This window comes from Lissotriton helveticus, chromosome 3_2 (assembly GCF_964261635.1).
Source record: "Lissotriton helveticus chromosome 3_2, aLisHel1.1, whole genome shotgun sequence".
Lineage (NCBI taxonomy): Eukaryota > Metazoa > Chordata > Amphibia > Caudata > Salamandridae > Lissotriton > Lissotriton helveticus.
The window spans coordinates 251,712,110-251,729,795 of record NC_136062.1 but is presented as its reverse complement, the minus strand read 5'-3'; positions in this window follow the sequence as shown (position 1 = coordinate 251,729,795).

Below are 17,686 nucleotides of genomic sequence, written 5' to 3'. Positions count from 1 at the left end.
CTACTTTTTGTGCTTTCAACCTCTTTCCAGTTAATGGTAGAAATGGGTATGGAAGCAATAATGGATCCTGGAAAGCTATACATTTGAGAAACGTAAACAAAATTCTGAATACAGCAAGGGGTCATTTGTGTAGATCCTTCAAGGTTTCTTTATAGAAATGAACCTTTGAATATAGGAAAAATGGAAAATTAGTTGAACAAAAACAGCCATTTGTGTCAACGTTTTCCCCTGTAACTTCTTCTAATTATGACAGCTGTTTGACAGCAATATACAGTTACATCCGCTGGACTTTTCTGGTTGTGGGGATATATAGGACTTGTAGGTTCACCAAGAACCCGGCGAAGCCAGAGCCATTAACTGAGCAGCAAATTTTTTTATTATGTACCATGTATTTAGCAATTCATTTGGGAAAATATATACATGGAAAAATTAATTGGTATGAAAGACACCTATGTATTTCTGAAATTGGAACAAAATATAGAGTTTAGAAACAGTAGATATTTGCACATTTCAGAAATTGTGAGTACCTATACTAGCATGAGAATTATAGGTCATTTTTCAAAACGACTTCTTTTTTATACAATGTCTTTCATTTGGAAGGCAGAAATGCAATAGGTAATAACAGTTGCTCTACACTTCTGTGTTACCGTATTATGTTCTGAATCCTGAATTAGTGTTTCTCCAGACCAAGCACTCTTAAAATATAGCTATCGGTATGGATGACATGTGAATCCTACACCTTGTAGTCCTCTCTTCCTCATGTAACATTTTCTATACACGGATTTACACACGTATGGTTTATTGTCTCTGCATGTATGTATGCGTTTGTGATGTAAGGTCCTGTGGGGCGCGACCCCCAGGGGGGTGGAGCGATGCAAAGGGGGTCGCGCCTTCACAGTGTCACTTCTGCCCTGGCCTCCAGGGCTTCAGCCCCCCCTCCTCCCCCATCCTGTGTCTCAGCCCGGGCTGCTGCAGGGCAGCTCGCACTCCTGGGGCCTTGGCTGGGCAGTGTCTAGAGTCTTCTCTCCGGCACAAGTTTTTCACAGGTCTTTAAAGACCATTAGCATATTTACATGCCTTTGTTAACTGATTACCAAAGCTTAGTTTTTTTATGGTTCCAGTACCCCCTGGGCCCCCCCTCTGCCTATTCCTTACATTTGTATGTTTACACTTACTGCTGTAGTGTGAGAATGCATTTAATGAATAGAAATATAAAGTTGGGTTGCCAAAAGAAACATGCCTGCTATGTGTTGTTTAAAGATCCTGCAGAGACCTGCTCTTGACACTAAATTGAGTTAGAAATAAAAATGTATGTATTAATTAGTTATGTGACTTTTCTGTCTTTATTCTCTTTAAATATTAGTCATGGATCATTGAGGCATCCCTAGAACACAATTAAAAGTGCTTTCTATTTATATTTGCTGTTCTAAGTATTCACAGATAAGTGCAAAAAATACAGCTGTAGGTGACTGCTTATTTCTGGGCCATCAAAATAATGGGCTGGTAACCCTAATCATTAGACTGGAAGTTTGTTGCAGGATCAGCACATTATTTATTTCCTCCACCCTCGAACCCTGATTAATAACATTATAGCAATAGTTTAACTTATATCTGAAACCCTACGCTTCAAGTTTCTGGGAATGCACCCTGCTTTCAGACTACTCACTTCTCATTCTCGCCTTCACTTTCACGTTCACCCTGCACTCCCAGCGATCACAATGCACTCACACTGATCACCATGCACTCATAGCGATCACCATGCACTCATAGCGATCACAACGCACTCATAGCGATCACAACGCACTCACACTGATCACCATGCACTCACACTGATCACCATGCACTCACACTGATCACCATGCACTCACAGCAATCACCATGCACTCACACTGATCACCATGCACTCACACTGATCACCATGCACTCACACTGATCACCATGCACTCACACTGATCACCATGCACTCACACTATTCACCCGCTCACCCTGCACTCACACTGATCACCATGCACTCACACTGATCACCATGCACTCACACTGATCACCATGCACTCACACTGATCACCATGCACTCACACTGATCACCATGCACTCACAACATTCACCCGCTCACCCTGCACTCAGTGATCACAATGCACTCACACTGATCACAGTGCACTCACACTGATCTCCATGCACTCACAACATTCACCCACTCACCCTGCACTCACAGTGATCACAATGCACTCACACTGATCACAATGCACTCACATCATTCACCCGCTCACCCTGCACTCACACCAATCACCATGCACTCACACCATTCACCCGCTCACCCTGCACTCACAGTGATCATAATGCACTCACACTGATCACAATGCACTCACACTGATCACAATGCACTCACACTGATCACCATGCACTCACAACATTCACCCACTCACCCTGCACTCACAGGGATCATAATGCACTCACACTGATCACAATGCACTCACACTGATCACAATGCACTCACACTGATCACCATGCACTCACAACATTCACCCACTCACCCTGCACTCACAGTGATCATAATGTACTCACAGTGAACACAATGCACTCACACTGATCACCATGCACTCACAACCTTCACCCGCTCACCCTGCTCTCACAGTGATCACTCTGCACTAAAAATTAGCTTGCATTGTTCACTCTGTACCTCACCCTGCAGTCACACGAGCACACTTCTCACCCTGCACTCATGTGACACTTCACTCACCTGCCTCCCCCCCCCCCTTACTGCTCAATCTGTAGCTCACTCAAACAAGGCCATCCCTAACCATGCACTAATTCGTCCCACTCTGCACTTACAGCCGAACCCAAATTCATATGGTCACCTCACTCACTCTGCAGTCACTCCTTTTACCCTACTCTCACACTGTTGCATTGCTCACCGTGCAGTCACCCACACAGTGCAGCAGGTTAAAGTGCCTGGTACAAAGAAGATGTACCATGCACATCACAGAACTGAGTGTGAGTAAACTATGAGTAGCGCTATAAAAAAATTGAATGTTTGTCAGACAGGTGCTTTAGAGAGATGAGGTGTATTGTTGGTGAGTGGTAGTGAGGGAATTCATGGAAAAGGTGGAAAGACTGTTGCACCGTGCGTGACCATTGCTTGGACAAGCCCTGGCTGGGAGTGTTAACCCCCCCGAAGTTCGGGTCTAGTGGATCCCCTGCTTCTGCCTATTATTTACATTTGTAGTGCGCTACTGTTACCAAAAGGTGTCCTGGGGCTAATAACCATCTGCCTGCAATGTGAGAGAGGGATCCGGGGTTGGGAGAGGAGAGAAGAGAGGGATGGAAGGAAGGGGGTGAGAGGAAAGGGGCATGGGTAAACTGCTTAACTCTGCACAATACCTCCACGGTTTGAATGCACCCTTGCTGCTCCCGGCCATGGCCAGGTGAGCTTCTAATGTGGCAGCGCGTATTCCTGCGGATTGGGAGGCCCGTCACAGAGGGTGACTAGAAATCTTTCTGATGTTAATTGCTGTATTTTGGTTATAAACTGGTACTGATGGGGTGACATCTTTCCTCAGTATTACTGTGTTTAAAAAAATTCTAAATAATAAAGCAATGCTACCCCAATATATGCAGCATCACAGAACATTATTTACATTTTCTACTCACACAATTTAGTCAAGCCTGTCGCATAATTTGGTCCTCACCTTCCTCATAACCTAGAGGTTTAGACATTTTTGTCAGGAGGGGGTCCTTACGCTTGAAAATGTTGACAGGGGGGTCTCGGCATCCAAAAGTTTGAAGACCTCTGCCCTACACTGATATGAAAGGCCTTATAAAAAAAATGAAATACATGTGAGAGAGGGGCTATGGAGAGATGAGGGGCACTATTGGTGATAGTGAGAGAATCATTGAAGAGCCTCAACAAATATTTTTGTATCCTGGTGCAGTGTAAGGTCACTATTTACTATGCAATAAAAGCTAATAAAAATTAAGTTAAGTTAGCCAAGTTAAAAACCTTATAAAGCATGGTAGGAACTCACTCTGATTTTCCTGGCGCTATGTGGACAGGCAGGGATGCGCACTGGCTCAATTGACTCAGAACAACCACGTCTGTAATTGTCTGAGAAAGGTGATTAATGAGATACAGAATCTCAGATGTTCCAGTAGGGTGTTACATAGCTTTGGCCGAGGTACGCAATGGCAAGACCTCCCATACCAGTTTGTTTAATCCTGGGGTCAGAGCATAGTGAGAGTTTTCTGGATGCAGATGGAGAGTGGGCTGCTGGCATTTTATCAGATGAATTATGTGGTGGGGGGTAATCTTTGCCGTTGCTGTAAAAACATAGCAAAGAGAATTAAATTAAATTCGCTTCTCCATCCTCAACAAGTCAACAAGTAAAAAGAGGAGTAGCCCAAGCATATTTTGGAAGTCTATAGATTAATCTGGCATCAGCATTCTGTACCACCTGCATGCCCTTTATGGAGGCACCCCCAAATAACGGATGTTGCCATAATCTAGTTGGGACATAACAAGTGCCACTTGAGGGTTCATGGAGAAACTGGAGTCCACTAAAAAGCCAAGGTTTTTAACTTTGTCAGCAGGCACTGGTGTATCACCAAGGCACCCGGCCAGTGCTGAGGTCTTCACATGGTTGGGTTTTTTTCCAAGCACCAGTGCTCGTTCAGAGTTGCCGTTCATCCCCGATGCCACATGGGCCAAACATGAGTTTAATGCCGCTGAGTCATGACCTTAATCGGATGATAAGGAAAAGGTGATTTGATTTGCATATCATCCACATAGGAGAAGAACAAGACACCACAGTATTCTACCAAGTCTGCCAAGGGGCGGACATAGATGTTGAAAAGTTGTGGGCGTAAGGCTGATACCTGCTGGACCCCAGACGTCAGAGCATGACACTTAGACGAGGCACTGCCCAAGAAGAACCGAAAGGTTTGGCCCATTAAGAGGGGAAATAGCCAGGTGAGTGCACTTCCCTGTGGTCTCATCTTTGCCAGCCTCAGAATGAGTGTCTCATGAGGCACGTATAAGAGGCAGCGCTGAGATCAAGTAAAATAGGCGCTGCCATCGAGCCCTCATCTAGGAGTCGCCTCAGATGTTCTGTGACCCGAAGCAGGGTGGAATCGGTGTGCTATGCCCCGCTCGGACCCCAACTGCTAGTCATGTAAAAAAAATATGTGACTCCACAAAAGCGGAAAGTTGTTTACAAATGTGCTTGTCTATGATTTCAGCCAGGATAGGAAGTGATAGATAGGTCTATAATTGGACCAGATGGAAGGATCCAAGTTAGATTTCTTCACTAGCATAGCCGGCTTCCATGACTGAAGAATGACTTCCTCCTGTAATGGGCAGGTGAGTAGTCTTATCATGGGCTACATAACCTCGGGGTCCAGGAGACAAAGCTTTGCTGTAGGAAGGGGATGATTGGCAGAGTCCGATCTTATAGCTTGCACCAAGTATATGAATGAAGATAAATCCATCGCATCCCAAGTAGCCAGAGTCTGGTGAGTGTTATTAATGGTTAAATCCTCAGGAGCCTATGTTGAATAGCTAAGTAGCTTAGCAGGTTCCCTACATGCCTCCTTCAAGGAGAATTGAATATTCTGCACTTTACTAAAAAAAAGAGTGCTAGTTCCTCGCATTGACTTTGGAATAGGGTAGACACAGGGTCAATCCTACTAGGATCAGACAGCTCATTAACTATTCTAAAAAGCATCTTGGGGCGATTTTGGGCCAAAATGATCTGATTTGTGTAAAATGTAACACAAGCCATCCTACACTGGCTGTGTTACTATTTCAGAGCCATTTTATATTTAACCTTAGAATGGTTATCGTAGCTAAGTCTCCAAACCCTTTCCAGCCTCTTACAACCAGTTTTTGTTGCCTGTAATTAATCGGAGAACCATGGGGCCGGGGGATGCGATCTGGTGCAGCTCTGGGTCTTTAAAGGCAAAAGGTGGTCAAGCGAGGTTCTGAGCCAATCATCAATTCGAGGCTGATCTAACCTGACCTCTTCTAAAGAATTAGGAATCACATTTTTCAGGTGGCTTTTGTAAGCCACAGAGTTCAACTTTGGCTAAACCCTTATCATACCCTCGGATCTGTCCCCCTCCCTAGCAGCCTCCTGATGAAAAGGCACACTTCAAGCGAGTGCCAGGTGATCTGACCAGAGAAGTGGAACCAGAGGAAGGGAAATTACATTTTTTGATGTTGCAACAAGTGCCCTGCATGCTTCGTGGGTAGGCATATGATTCATAGGATTAAGATTGAATGCACCTAAGTCCCCAGTCAGAGTCTGGCTGATATTGCAACGAGTCACCTACAGTGTAAAGGTGGTTGGGGGAGCTAAGATGTCAAGTGATGATTTGCTCCAGCTACTGGCATTGCCCGGCGACGGTAGATCAAAGCGCCGGAGAGAGTGAATTTGGGGTAACAACCATTACTTCGCATCTTTTACTTCGCACTTCTTTTACTTCAGCATCTTTTACTTAGCATTATCTTTTACTTTGCATGCCTTTACTTAGCATATGCCGTTACTTCGCAGGAGAAGAGTGGATCCATGGTTGAAGGTGAAGAGAGGGACTACGGGCAGAGAGAGGTAAGTGGGGCAGTGTAGTTAGGGTAGTGTAGTAGTGTATGTGTAGTGTAGGGTGTAGTGTTTTAGTGTTTAGGGTAGTGTCTGTGTAGTGTAGGGGGTAGTGTTTTAGGGTTTAGGGTAGTGTTGTAGTGTATATGTAGTGTAGGGGTAGTGTATTAGGGTTTAGGGTAGTGTTGTAGTGTAGGGTCGTGTTTTAGGGTTTAGGGTAGTGTTGTAGTATATGTGTAGTGTAGGGGGTAGTGTTTTAGGGTTTAGGGTAGTGTTGTAGTGTATGTGTAATGTAGGGTAGTGTTTTAGGGTAGTGTTGTAGTGTATGTGTAGTGTTTTAGGGTTTAGGGTAGTGTTGTAGTGTATGTGTAGTGTAGGGTAGTGTTTTAGGGTTTAGGGTAGTGTTGTAGTATATGTGTAGTGTAGGGGGTAGTGTTTTAGGGTTTAGGGTAGTGTTGTAGTGTATGTGTAATGTAGGGTAGTGTTGTAGGTTTTAGGGTAGTGTTGTAGTGTATGTGTAGTGTAGGGTTGTGTTTTAGGGTTTAGGGTAGCGTTGTAGTATATGTGTAGTGTAGGGGGTAGTGTTTTAGGGTTTAGGGTAGTGTTGTAGTGTATGTGCAGTGTAAGTTAGTGTTGTAGGGTTTAGGGTAGTGTTGTAGTGTATGTGTAGTGTAGGGTAGCATTTTAGGGTTTAGGGTAGTGTTGTAGTGTATGTGTAGTGTAGGGGTAGTGTTTTAGGATAGTTTTGTAGTGTATGTGTAGTGTAGGATAGTGTTTTAGGGTTTAAGGTAGTGTTGTAGTGTATGTGTAGTGTAGGGGGTAGTGTTTTAGGGTTTAGGGTAGTGTTGTAGTGTATTTGTAGTGTAGGGTAGTGTATTAGGGTTTAGGGTAGTGTTGTAGTGTATGTGTAGTGTAGGGTAGTGTTGTAGTGTATGTGTAGTGTTTTAGGGTTTAGGGTAGTGTTGTAGTGTATGTGTAGTGTAGGGTAGTGTTTTAGAGTTTAGGGTTGTGTTGTAGTGTATGTGTAGTGTAGGGGGTAGTGTTTTAGGGTTTAGGGTAGAATTGTAGTGTATGTGTAGTGTAGGGGGTAGTGTTTTAGGGTTTAGGGTAGTGTTTTAGTGTATGTGTAGTATAGGGGAAGTGTTTTAGGGTTTAGGGTAGCGTTGTAGTGTATGTGTAGTTAAGGGGAAGTGTTTTAGGGTTTAGGGTAGTGATGTAGTGTATGTGTAGTGTAGGGTAGTGTCTAAGGGTTTTGGGAAATGTAGGGGGCGTGGAGGGTAGTGTTGGTGTGTAGGAAAAAATATATAAAAAATAATCTTTATGCGTAGTAAAATCCTGCGAAGTAATGTACTGCTAAGTAATGCCAATTTAATGCTTTTAATTCATTTTGCGAAGTAATGGTATGCGTAATAAAATACTGCTAAGTAAAGGCATTTGCGAAGTAAAAACTTCGTAGAAAAGGCATGCTAAGTAATAGCATGCTAAGTAACGTCATACATTCACAATTTGGGTGCGAGTTCCAAATGATACGGTTTCACAAGCCGGGATAGATAAGTCTTGTGTTTACATTTGTATATATTTTTAAATATAATCCTTGCCCCACCACCCAGTCTATCTAATGTATCTTTCCTCACAATGGAGTAGTTTTGTGGGAGGGCTGCGATCAGGTCCGGCGTAGAAACCTCATGTAGCCTGGGTTCCGTAATAAACAGGGCGTCCGGTACATGGTCCATTAAAAAAATCTAATAAGTGTTGCTGATGGTGTTGGAGTGAACAAAAAATAAGGTTAAAACCATGAACTCTCTTTCTTCCGTGTTACGTGGGTAGTGAACGTCAATACTCCGCGAAACAGCAGGAGTGGGTACCTTCAAAGACGGCTCTATGATTTCAAATAGCTTGGGATTGAACATGCAGGCCGTGCATATATTTGATCCATTACACAAGTCAAGAGAGCCTCAGCAGTCCTTTGGGCAAGAGGGATGAAGCCAAGTGGAAAACGAAATCCGATTAGACCTTAAAAGAGCAGGGTCCCTGGCCCGATTGGGCGCTGACATGCACAGACGGGCTTGCCATGCACCCGGCCTCAATAATTACTACTGAGTCCTGGGCGAAAGAAGAACTAGACTGCCAACCAAAATGGTGTACATGCGTACAATTGAATATATAATGAAAAATATGGTGTAGAATTCACCATTTTTCCCTAAGTTATCTTGATGGGAAGAACCTCCCTAAACCCCCCTTGTAGTGGTCACTGAGCTTTCTTGTGATGCACCATATTGGGGATGGTCTGAGAAAATTTGCCTGGGCTGCTTTGGGTTCCCAGTCCAGCCCTGGTACATAAATATAATATAGGTGACAGAAAGTAAAATAAAAAGAGTGTTGACCTAAAGTGTGCATTTTTATACAAAATTGTGATATCTCACAATTCTTGCTCTCTCTGCAGCCATCTTCCATAATCTGGATGGCATCTCAGAACAAAAACACCTAGAGATAATTCAGGATGCTGTAATAAATAAAGAGCAATAGAGAGAGCAATAGATTGTCATTTTGGAAACGAGCACACCTCTTTTTGTGATCTCATCACCTCTGCAGCTCAGCATCTAAACAAGAGACAAAGTGGTCCTAGATATTGATATTAAACTACTACAATAAAGGATACACGTATTACATATTCCTGTGCGATTAGATGCTGAAAAAGAAAACAAAAGCCAGATACATACGCAACAAAACCAGTACCCACTGATATGGTTATGCCGAAAGTACAGTCAATAAACTTTCAGGCAGTTTATTCAATACTTATTTTAGAACAAACAGTTTACCATCAATTCAGAAGAGAGGGGGTTACTACTAGGTAGTGTGTAGAAGTGAAGAGATTGGTGCTCATGTGAAAAGGTAAGATTATGATTACAAAGAATTCTGCCATCCAAATGTTTTCAAAACCTCAAGGGGGCTCCGTCATTTGGATGGCAGAATTGTTTGTAATCGTACAACTTTGTGACAATTTCACCGCTACCTGCAAAGTGGTTGACAAGGGACTCATCCCCTAATTTGTACGTCTACCAGACGGAGCCCCCTTGAGGTTTTAAAAACATTTGGATGGCAGAATTATTTGTAATCCTACAACTTTGTGACAATTTCACCGCTACCTGCAAAGCGGTTGACAAGGGACTCATCTCGTAATTTGGACGTTTTCACTACGGCCCATTTGACTCTGTTTTGAGCGATAAGGCGGTGGCTGGTGACATTTAAAAGTGGTGAGGCGTAAAAGTACAAAGTGTCCTGTGGGGGAGCGAGCGCAGCGAGCAAACTCGACAGTCATAAGTGGAGTTCGGGGGGACGTCCCTGAGAAAAATTTGAAAAAATAGTGGGCAAATGGTGTATTTTCAAGCAAATTTGAGAGAGCAAGAAAGTTAATAAAGCAATTGAGAACATGTAGCTATGACATCAATAAAGACATTTCATGTGATGACGACGTGGGTAGCTTTAGGTACATGCAGTGTGCAGTCAAAGCTATTGAAAATTACCAAGCGTTGCATTGGGATCTGGTTTACATCAACACCCAAACGTATCAAAATAACAAACAACATGCCACATACACTGCCTTCACTCACAAAATATTCCCCATAATGAGCCTTCTGAATGCCACAGAACTTCCTATTGTAAAGCAACTTATTGTACCTTAGTTACAAAGATGACGAGTAGTTCTTGGGTCACAGAAAGTTGACTTTGATATAACATTCTACAGATATAGGAAATTCAAGCTGAGAATACGTAAGTGGGAGATCTTTAAGAGTAACAGGCAGGAAGGGGGTCAGTAAGTAATTGCCTGGTTTATTTGTTTGTGCAGGCAGTTTGGATGCAGCTCTTTGGCACTTCATAGCTCACTGTGCTAGATTGTGATTGTAATTTATGAACTGCACAGTAATAAAAGGACCCCTGTGACAAAAGCAGTACCCACTGAGCTTTGCAAATAAAATACTTTTCTCTGATCTGCATAGTACACGGTCTTTGCAGCAGGCTCATTAACCCTCCGAGCTTCCTTAGATGAGCCAACACTGCTACCAGACAAAACTCTGATCTCTCAACATCAGGTGCATTAATCCCCAGAGTTATCTTGCCATTTTTATAGTTGCCTGAAAACTCTTGGATAACAAGGAGCTCTGCAGTGCTTTTAAAACAGCTGGACTGCTACAAAACCTTTCTAGCCCTCCTGGAAACGCCAGATGCACACTACAGCCAGCCCGCCCTTGATGCAGGGGGTAACTCAGCAAGCGTTATAATTCAAGTTACATTTTCAAAATATGCTCTATCTGTTAGGTTGGCCTGACTCAAATCATGCAAAACAGAGTCAACCATATCTGACAATGACAGATTTATTGACGATTCCAAACAAAAGGGCCCTGTGCAGGCACGCACCTCCATTCTGCGCTGCCCTGTCCTATTACTTTTATTGGATAGCCTTACTCAGCGCATGCTCTTCTTTGGTCGAAAACAACACTATTTTTAATCATAGTTGTTTCAAGTTGAAACAACTATGATTAAAAAATACGGTTGCATTTGATTCTATTCTTGGGTAACAAACGTCACACCTGGAGAGAAAATACGCTAGAACACAAGTGACAGCCTTATATATTTAAACATTGTCATGTAAGCCCAAGGACAAGGAGAGGGAGTCACTCTTACTTAAGCATTGCAGTCTCAATATCTCTCACTCTGGTGTAGACAGTCCTGTCATAGTCAACAAAAAAGGGTCCCAGTTGAAATGTTAATCTTTCTTCCTGCGGGGCTGAACAAAAATGAAACGCAAACAATGCCTTTGCTGCCCATTCTTTCTGAGCCACAAGGACGCGCATTCCAGAGGCACTTCCTTCAGAGACCAAAACTTTGAGCTAGGATGGTATGCAAAGTCCCCAAGTTTACCTGTTACCCCTCAGAGTCAGCTATGATCTTTGTGCTGGGCCCCAAATAAATCAGCGACTTTCACTCAGCTGGTTTTAACAATGCAACGTCTAGGTTGAGAGTACATTCTCTGCTTAAGCCAGCAAACGTTGTAAGTTACTTCCTCTTGATATTGGACTGGATAGCCCAGGGTTAAAGCTCTATAAAAGTCTGCAGTGCCAGTGTGATAACTGTTTGGTTTGCATGGGGTAGTTTTATAGATTCTTTTAGGAGCCTTGCACAATACTGTATAAAATGTGCCTTAAGAATGCACACATTTTAATTTTTGAGAACAGTCACCTGGAGAAAGATCTCCACCTGTTTTTAATTTAAAATTTTCACGTTCTGATAAAAAGTAGCTCCCAGTCACATTTAAATGCGCAATTATTCTCCATTCTGACCAACATCCCTTTGTCAGTCGCGGCTTGCGGGGGGGGGGGGGGGTGTTCGCGTGGGGGTGGGTGGCACGTGGCAGGAAATTAAATATGATATAAATATAAAAGGAAAAAAGGAAAACTTACCTCAGCCGGTCCACGCCAACTCTGCTGCTCCCCTTGGCGCCTACACGAACGGCCCTGGCAGCCCCTCTCAGCCAATCCTGGAGCTGCCAGCAGCGCCAGGATGGGCTTAGGGCACGGTTAATCTTCGCCCGCAGCACGCCCTATAGGAGGCCGAGGGGCTCCTAATGGGCATGCGCAAACAAGGGAAAACACAAGTGCGCATGAGTGGGCACGGTGCGAAAATTCGCCCTCTGTCCCCACTCATGCGCACTTGTGTTGCTGCCTGCTGCCCCTGGTGACAATCATGGCAGTCAACATGACGCCAGCCTGCCCACCCCCTTCAGTCTCTGAAGGGGGTGGGCGGTCTGACGTCGTGCTGACTGACATGATTGTCAGTTCTCCCTCTGCATCTTTAAACTTAAGTAAACTGATTCAGTTTACTTAAGTTTAAAGACGCCGAGGGAGCTGTGGGCGGGGGGGGCTAAGGCCCCCATGCCCCAATGGACGCACCGCGGCTGCACACCGTTAACGGGTTGCCCACCGTATCGCTGGGGGCGTTACATGCTTCAAACTTGGGGGCAGATTTATGAGGCCCTTGCGCCTCCTTGCGCCGCAATTGCGTCACTTAATTTGACGCAACGGCGGCGCAAACAATGCGCCCTATTTACAACGTGACGCATCTAGGAGATGCGTCACGTTGGAAAGCCCTGCGCCTTAAGGAGGCGTTCCTGCGCAGGGGGGGCGTTCCTGCGCAGGAACGCCTCCTGAAAGTGGCTGAGTGAAATCTATGAGATTTCACTCAGTCACTTTCTACGTCAATTCCTTACGCCTGCTTGAAGCAGGCGTAAGGGTGACGCACCATGCATTGTAGGGGTGGCCCCTGTGCATTGCAGGAGTCATGTCGCACTTGCGACATGACTCCAGCAATGCGCCGCCCGTACGCCGGAAGATGCGTCACGCATCTTCCCTGCCTTGCACCATGGTGCGCCGCATTGTAAATGCGGCGCACCATGGGTGGCGGAGCTGTGGCGCACTGTGGCGCACATTAACTGGTGCATCCCTGGGGATGCGCCAGTTAACATAAATCTGCCCCATGGTCCTTGGTGGCTTGGTGGTTCTGTCGCAGGTGAAGTTGCAGGTGTGGCAGGAGAAGGGTCCGCGGGTGCGTTTCGGGACGGCCTGGAAACAGCGGTGGTCTCGGCCGGTGTTGAGAGTGTGGAGGGTGCTGGCGTCGTATCGGAGTCTGGCGTTGTGGAGTGCGCGGGGTCCAAGGGTACTGGTGCTGGGCGCGGTCCAGGCACGGGCGGGCGCAGACAGGCTTGCCGCGCCTTTGGCGCACAATCGACGCGCCCACTGTGCATCCGGGCGGTGGCTGCCATATGTGGTGAGGAGGGAGGAAGGAGCAGCTGGTAGGCGGGAGCGGGGCGGCGAGGGGGCGTGGCTGCGGGGGATGCGGCGCGAACAGCGGACACAGAAGGCAAGAGTGGGGGGGTTGGAGGTGTGTAAAGAGAACCAGAGGCAGAAGGGAAAACAAGTACAGAAAATACAGCAGTCAAAATAGAGTTAACGCAAAACAAACCACGGGCTGAGCTGGGCACAGGAAGTTCGAACCCCAGTCAGGAACGGCAGCAGCGGGGGAGAGCGCGCACAGGTGGTGCTGTAGGCAGCTGGAGAGTGACCCGGCCCTTGAGCAGGGTAGAGCAGGGTCGAGGTCACCCTATCCGTCCGTCAGTGGCCGCCTTATGAGACAATTATTCTGGCTAGTTCTTGTGGTTGCTCAGTTACATCAAATTCCCTTAATTTCTGGCAGATCACCACTGATGCTGCTTCACATTTAATATTAGCTAATATTATTACTGAGACCTGTTTGAAATCTTTCAGTAGTTTCATACCCAAATTTAAAGCAGGCGCTGCCCCGTATTAATTTTGAATCTGTTTCAGAACATCAGTATTACCGCCATAGACAGCACACCATGTGTCTTAGGATATATAACAGCGAAGACTGTACCCCAAGTGTTGCAGTCCTCCAGATGTGGTGTGATCCCCATTGGTAAGCAGATTGTTAAAATTCTGTGTATCTCATGTGGGCTAGTATTAGGAAATACTGCTTCGATTTTATTAATCTTTTGAGCTATCCAGAATTGAATTTGTTCCCTCTTTGCAGGTAACTAACCAATGACTGAGTGTAAAGTCTGTGGTTTAATTTTTAGTGTATTCCCCTGGTGAGGGGTATGTTGTGGAATCACTTTTGCAGGTTGGACGGTAAGAGTCCTCGTGACATATCAAACCAATATATTTTGGTTAACTCTTTAAGTTCGTAATTCCTCACCTGACATTTCTTCAATGCCGGGATGTGGTGTATAGCTGGCTAAGACCGGCCATGTTTCTCCTGGTTTACCTAGTGGACCGAGCCTGATAATGTGATTTAAATGTTTTAGGGCGCCTTTAAACCAGAGCTCATGCTCCTGGTATGTAAGCGGAATTTCTATATCCTTGAAAGGAATATATTCCTAAGGTGGTTCATCTTCTTTGTAGAAGTGAAACATCTGTGTTACTGGATTTGCTTCAGGAATAGAATACCTCTGTCTGGTGATATTCATGTGCCTCTATCACAAAAATTATCCTACCACCTCTCGATGTTAGGCCATTTTTATAAGTTTTATAGTGATGGCTTTCCTTAAATTCATAGGAATGCATATAGCATCCTCGTCGGTTTCATTAAAACCTGTTGGGTTAAAAGCTGCTGGATCAGCCACAGCTCCACCGTTCTCAGTGTTGTTGCCGTTAATCGACTTTGTTTAATGAAAAATTGCAGAGCAAGTTTCACGGAAACCAAGATAAGGTGCACAATATTTTGGAACACTGTATCCTTCAACGTTGAACAAACCAAAAAAGCTAATACAGAAGGGTTTTCGTCCTACTCATCTATGGCGGATATTATCCCTTTACCCACTCCAGACGCCTATTGGAGTATTTACGGAAAAAGGGGTCTCTGAAAAAAGCACGACTGAGTTGCTTTAGTATCTAGAGTTAAATTAGTGCCTTACCAATCGTTGGGCACCATGTAGTGTAGTTCCTATATTCCCACTAGGCTGTGCGCATTGGAATAATATATCCTATAGATGTGACTGGGGAGTGGGGTTGGCCTAACGGCTAAGGCGCTCGACCTCGGACCTGGGAATCTGGGTTCGAGTCTCGGTAACGACGCCAAAAACCTCCTGTGATTCTGGGCAAATCACTTAATCTCCCCGTGCCTAAAATGAAAGTGTGTCCTCTGTAACATAACTGGTGCTATGTAAAGCGCTCTGATACCTGATTCGGTTCGGGTCTAGTTCGCGCTATATAAAACTCTGCAAAAAAAAAAAAAAATAGGTTCTCTCCATTCCCCGTGCTGAGGAAGGCCCATAGCTGTGGAATTCACTTACCCTTAATGCACCAGGGTCGAAACATCAACGACTTCCCCCCTATTGGGGCCTGTACCCCCGCCCCTCAACCATGAGCATAGATGAAGTATCGCTGTACAAGAAACAATGAGAAATGGATATGTTGTGAATGACAGCAGGGGCAGGCTCTTTTTCAATTGCTAAGGACATTGAGCCCTAGCAGGATGTAATACAGTAGAATTATCCCCTTATTGTTCTGACTTTTTCACCTTTTCACATGAGCACCAATCTCTTCACTTCTACTCACTACCTGGTAGTAACCCCTCTCTTCTGAGTAGATGGTAAACTGTTTGTTCTAAAATAAGTATTGAATAAACTGCCTGAAAGTTAATTGACTGTACTTTCGGCATAACCATATCAGTGGGTACTGGTTTAATTGCGTATGTATCTGGCTTTTGTTTTCTTTTTCAGGATCTAATTGCAGGAATATGCAATACGTGTATCATTTATTGTAGTAGTTTAATATCAATATCTAGGACCACTTTGTCTCCTGTACTATTCGATACCCAGGTCCTTTGACTTTTTGGGGTACCCCATTTATAGTAACAGCATCTAAACAAAGCAGAGACATCCATCAAACTGCACAAAAACTACCTTTTAATCTCATCTAACATTAAACACCGTACCAAGCGGAAACCAAACGGTCACCACTCAATCATTAGATATCTTATGTACCAGGAAAATGGGTCAGTGCTCAGTCCAGAGATATTGTGCATATTAATGGACACAGGAAAGATAAGCCTATATCTCTGGATTGAGTGTTGACTCCTTGTTTTTTTCTTAGTACAACAATTCTCTCCCTCTTGAGCAGTCACCCATTTTCACTAGTATGGCGGATTATCTCTGGAATTAATGTTGATCCTAGCCCATTTTTGAGAATTAAATTTGCTCAGGCAGGGTCCTCTTGTAAGCAAGAAGCATCAATTGCTTATCCCGCATATTGTAATCTTACACACACACACACACACACACACCCTCCCCCCTGAAGGCAACAACACATGCTGCTTTCAAGTTTACATCTACTAGAAACTTGCACACACTAAGCAACCTAATTGAACATGAAGCACATAACTCTGACTTACAGCTCACCAGTAGCCCTGAGTCACAGGAACCTGAGAACAATATTCATCTAAATCCTAAACAGATCCAAACTACGATGTGCCCATGCTTAGTTGACCCCTCATCAAACAGGAACCTGAATGTCATTCAATGAAAACATGAACCTGGTTCCTCTGCCAAAAAATGAGGTTTGATGGGTGTAGAACGCGGAACCTTGATATACTTACACAGAGAAACGAGACGTGAAATTGATTAACTTCTCCTATTTCTGCAGCCTGGTGCACCTACATGATCAGTATTTTCTAGGGTAATTACAGCAAAAGTGATGCTTCAATCAAACAAGCAGGATTGTGGAGTGAGGGGAAATAAATCCAGGTTCTCCTTGCTAAATTTCCTTGGCCTCTTGACTTCTTGTATCTGGCCTAGAACTCACAGAGCGGGATATACAGGCAAGGATTGCCTCTAATCTCCTTATGGGATGAGTTCCTAACAGCAGATTAGTACAGAGACATCTTCAGACCTGTTGGAGAGTAATTTGTTTACATAAGCTCCCCGCCTTATTACTGGGAAGCAATGAACAATGAAAAGCCTGTTGTGTTTAAAGCCCTGTATTTAAGCTAATATTGTCATTAGAAAATGTGCAATTGTGAAAATAGGAATTCGAATGTTGCTTTTTGGGTTCGTCTGCAAAATGTATTTGTTAAAGCTCTACGGGTATAATTTTTGTTGAGTGGTCTCCAGGGCACTCACTAAGGAGAGGGTTCCCCAAAGTCAGACAGCACCCACATTCATAGCAACTACCGGTAGATTCTTTGATAGGGTCTCCTGCGTGGAGCTACAGTTCTCTAGGTGGTAGGCGCAGGAACAAGATCATATGAATCAGTTCAACTTTGTAAGCCCAATAGGGGATCTAAATTGTGCCTAAGATTTATGCATCTCGCTTAAAGACATTGCATATTGCACCTGCTTTTTGTTGTCAGTGTTACCTTAGCAACCAGAAGATACAACTCTGCTTTTTGATGGCCAAAATGGCCCAAATGAATGCGGCACTTTCATCCTTCTCCTCACATCGCCTTTAACCTGAGGAAACAGAACATGTTATGAAAAATATTGTAAATAGCATACAAAACTCCAGGGGGTCTCACTTAAAGTAGTGATA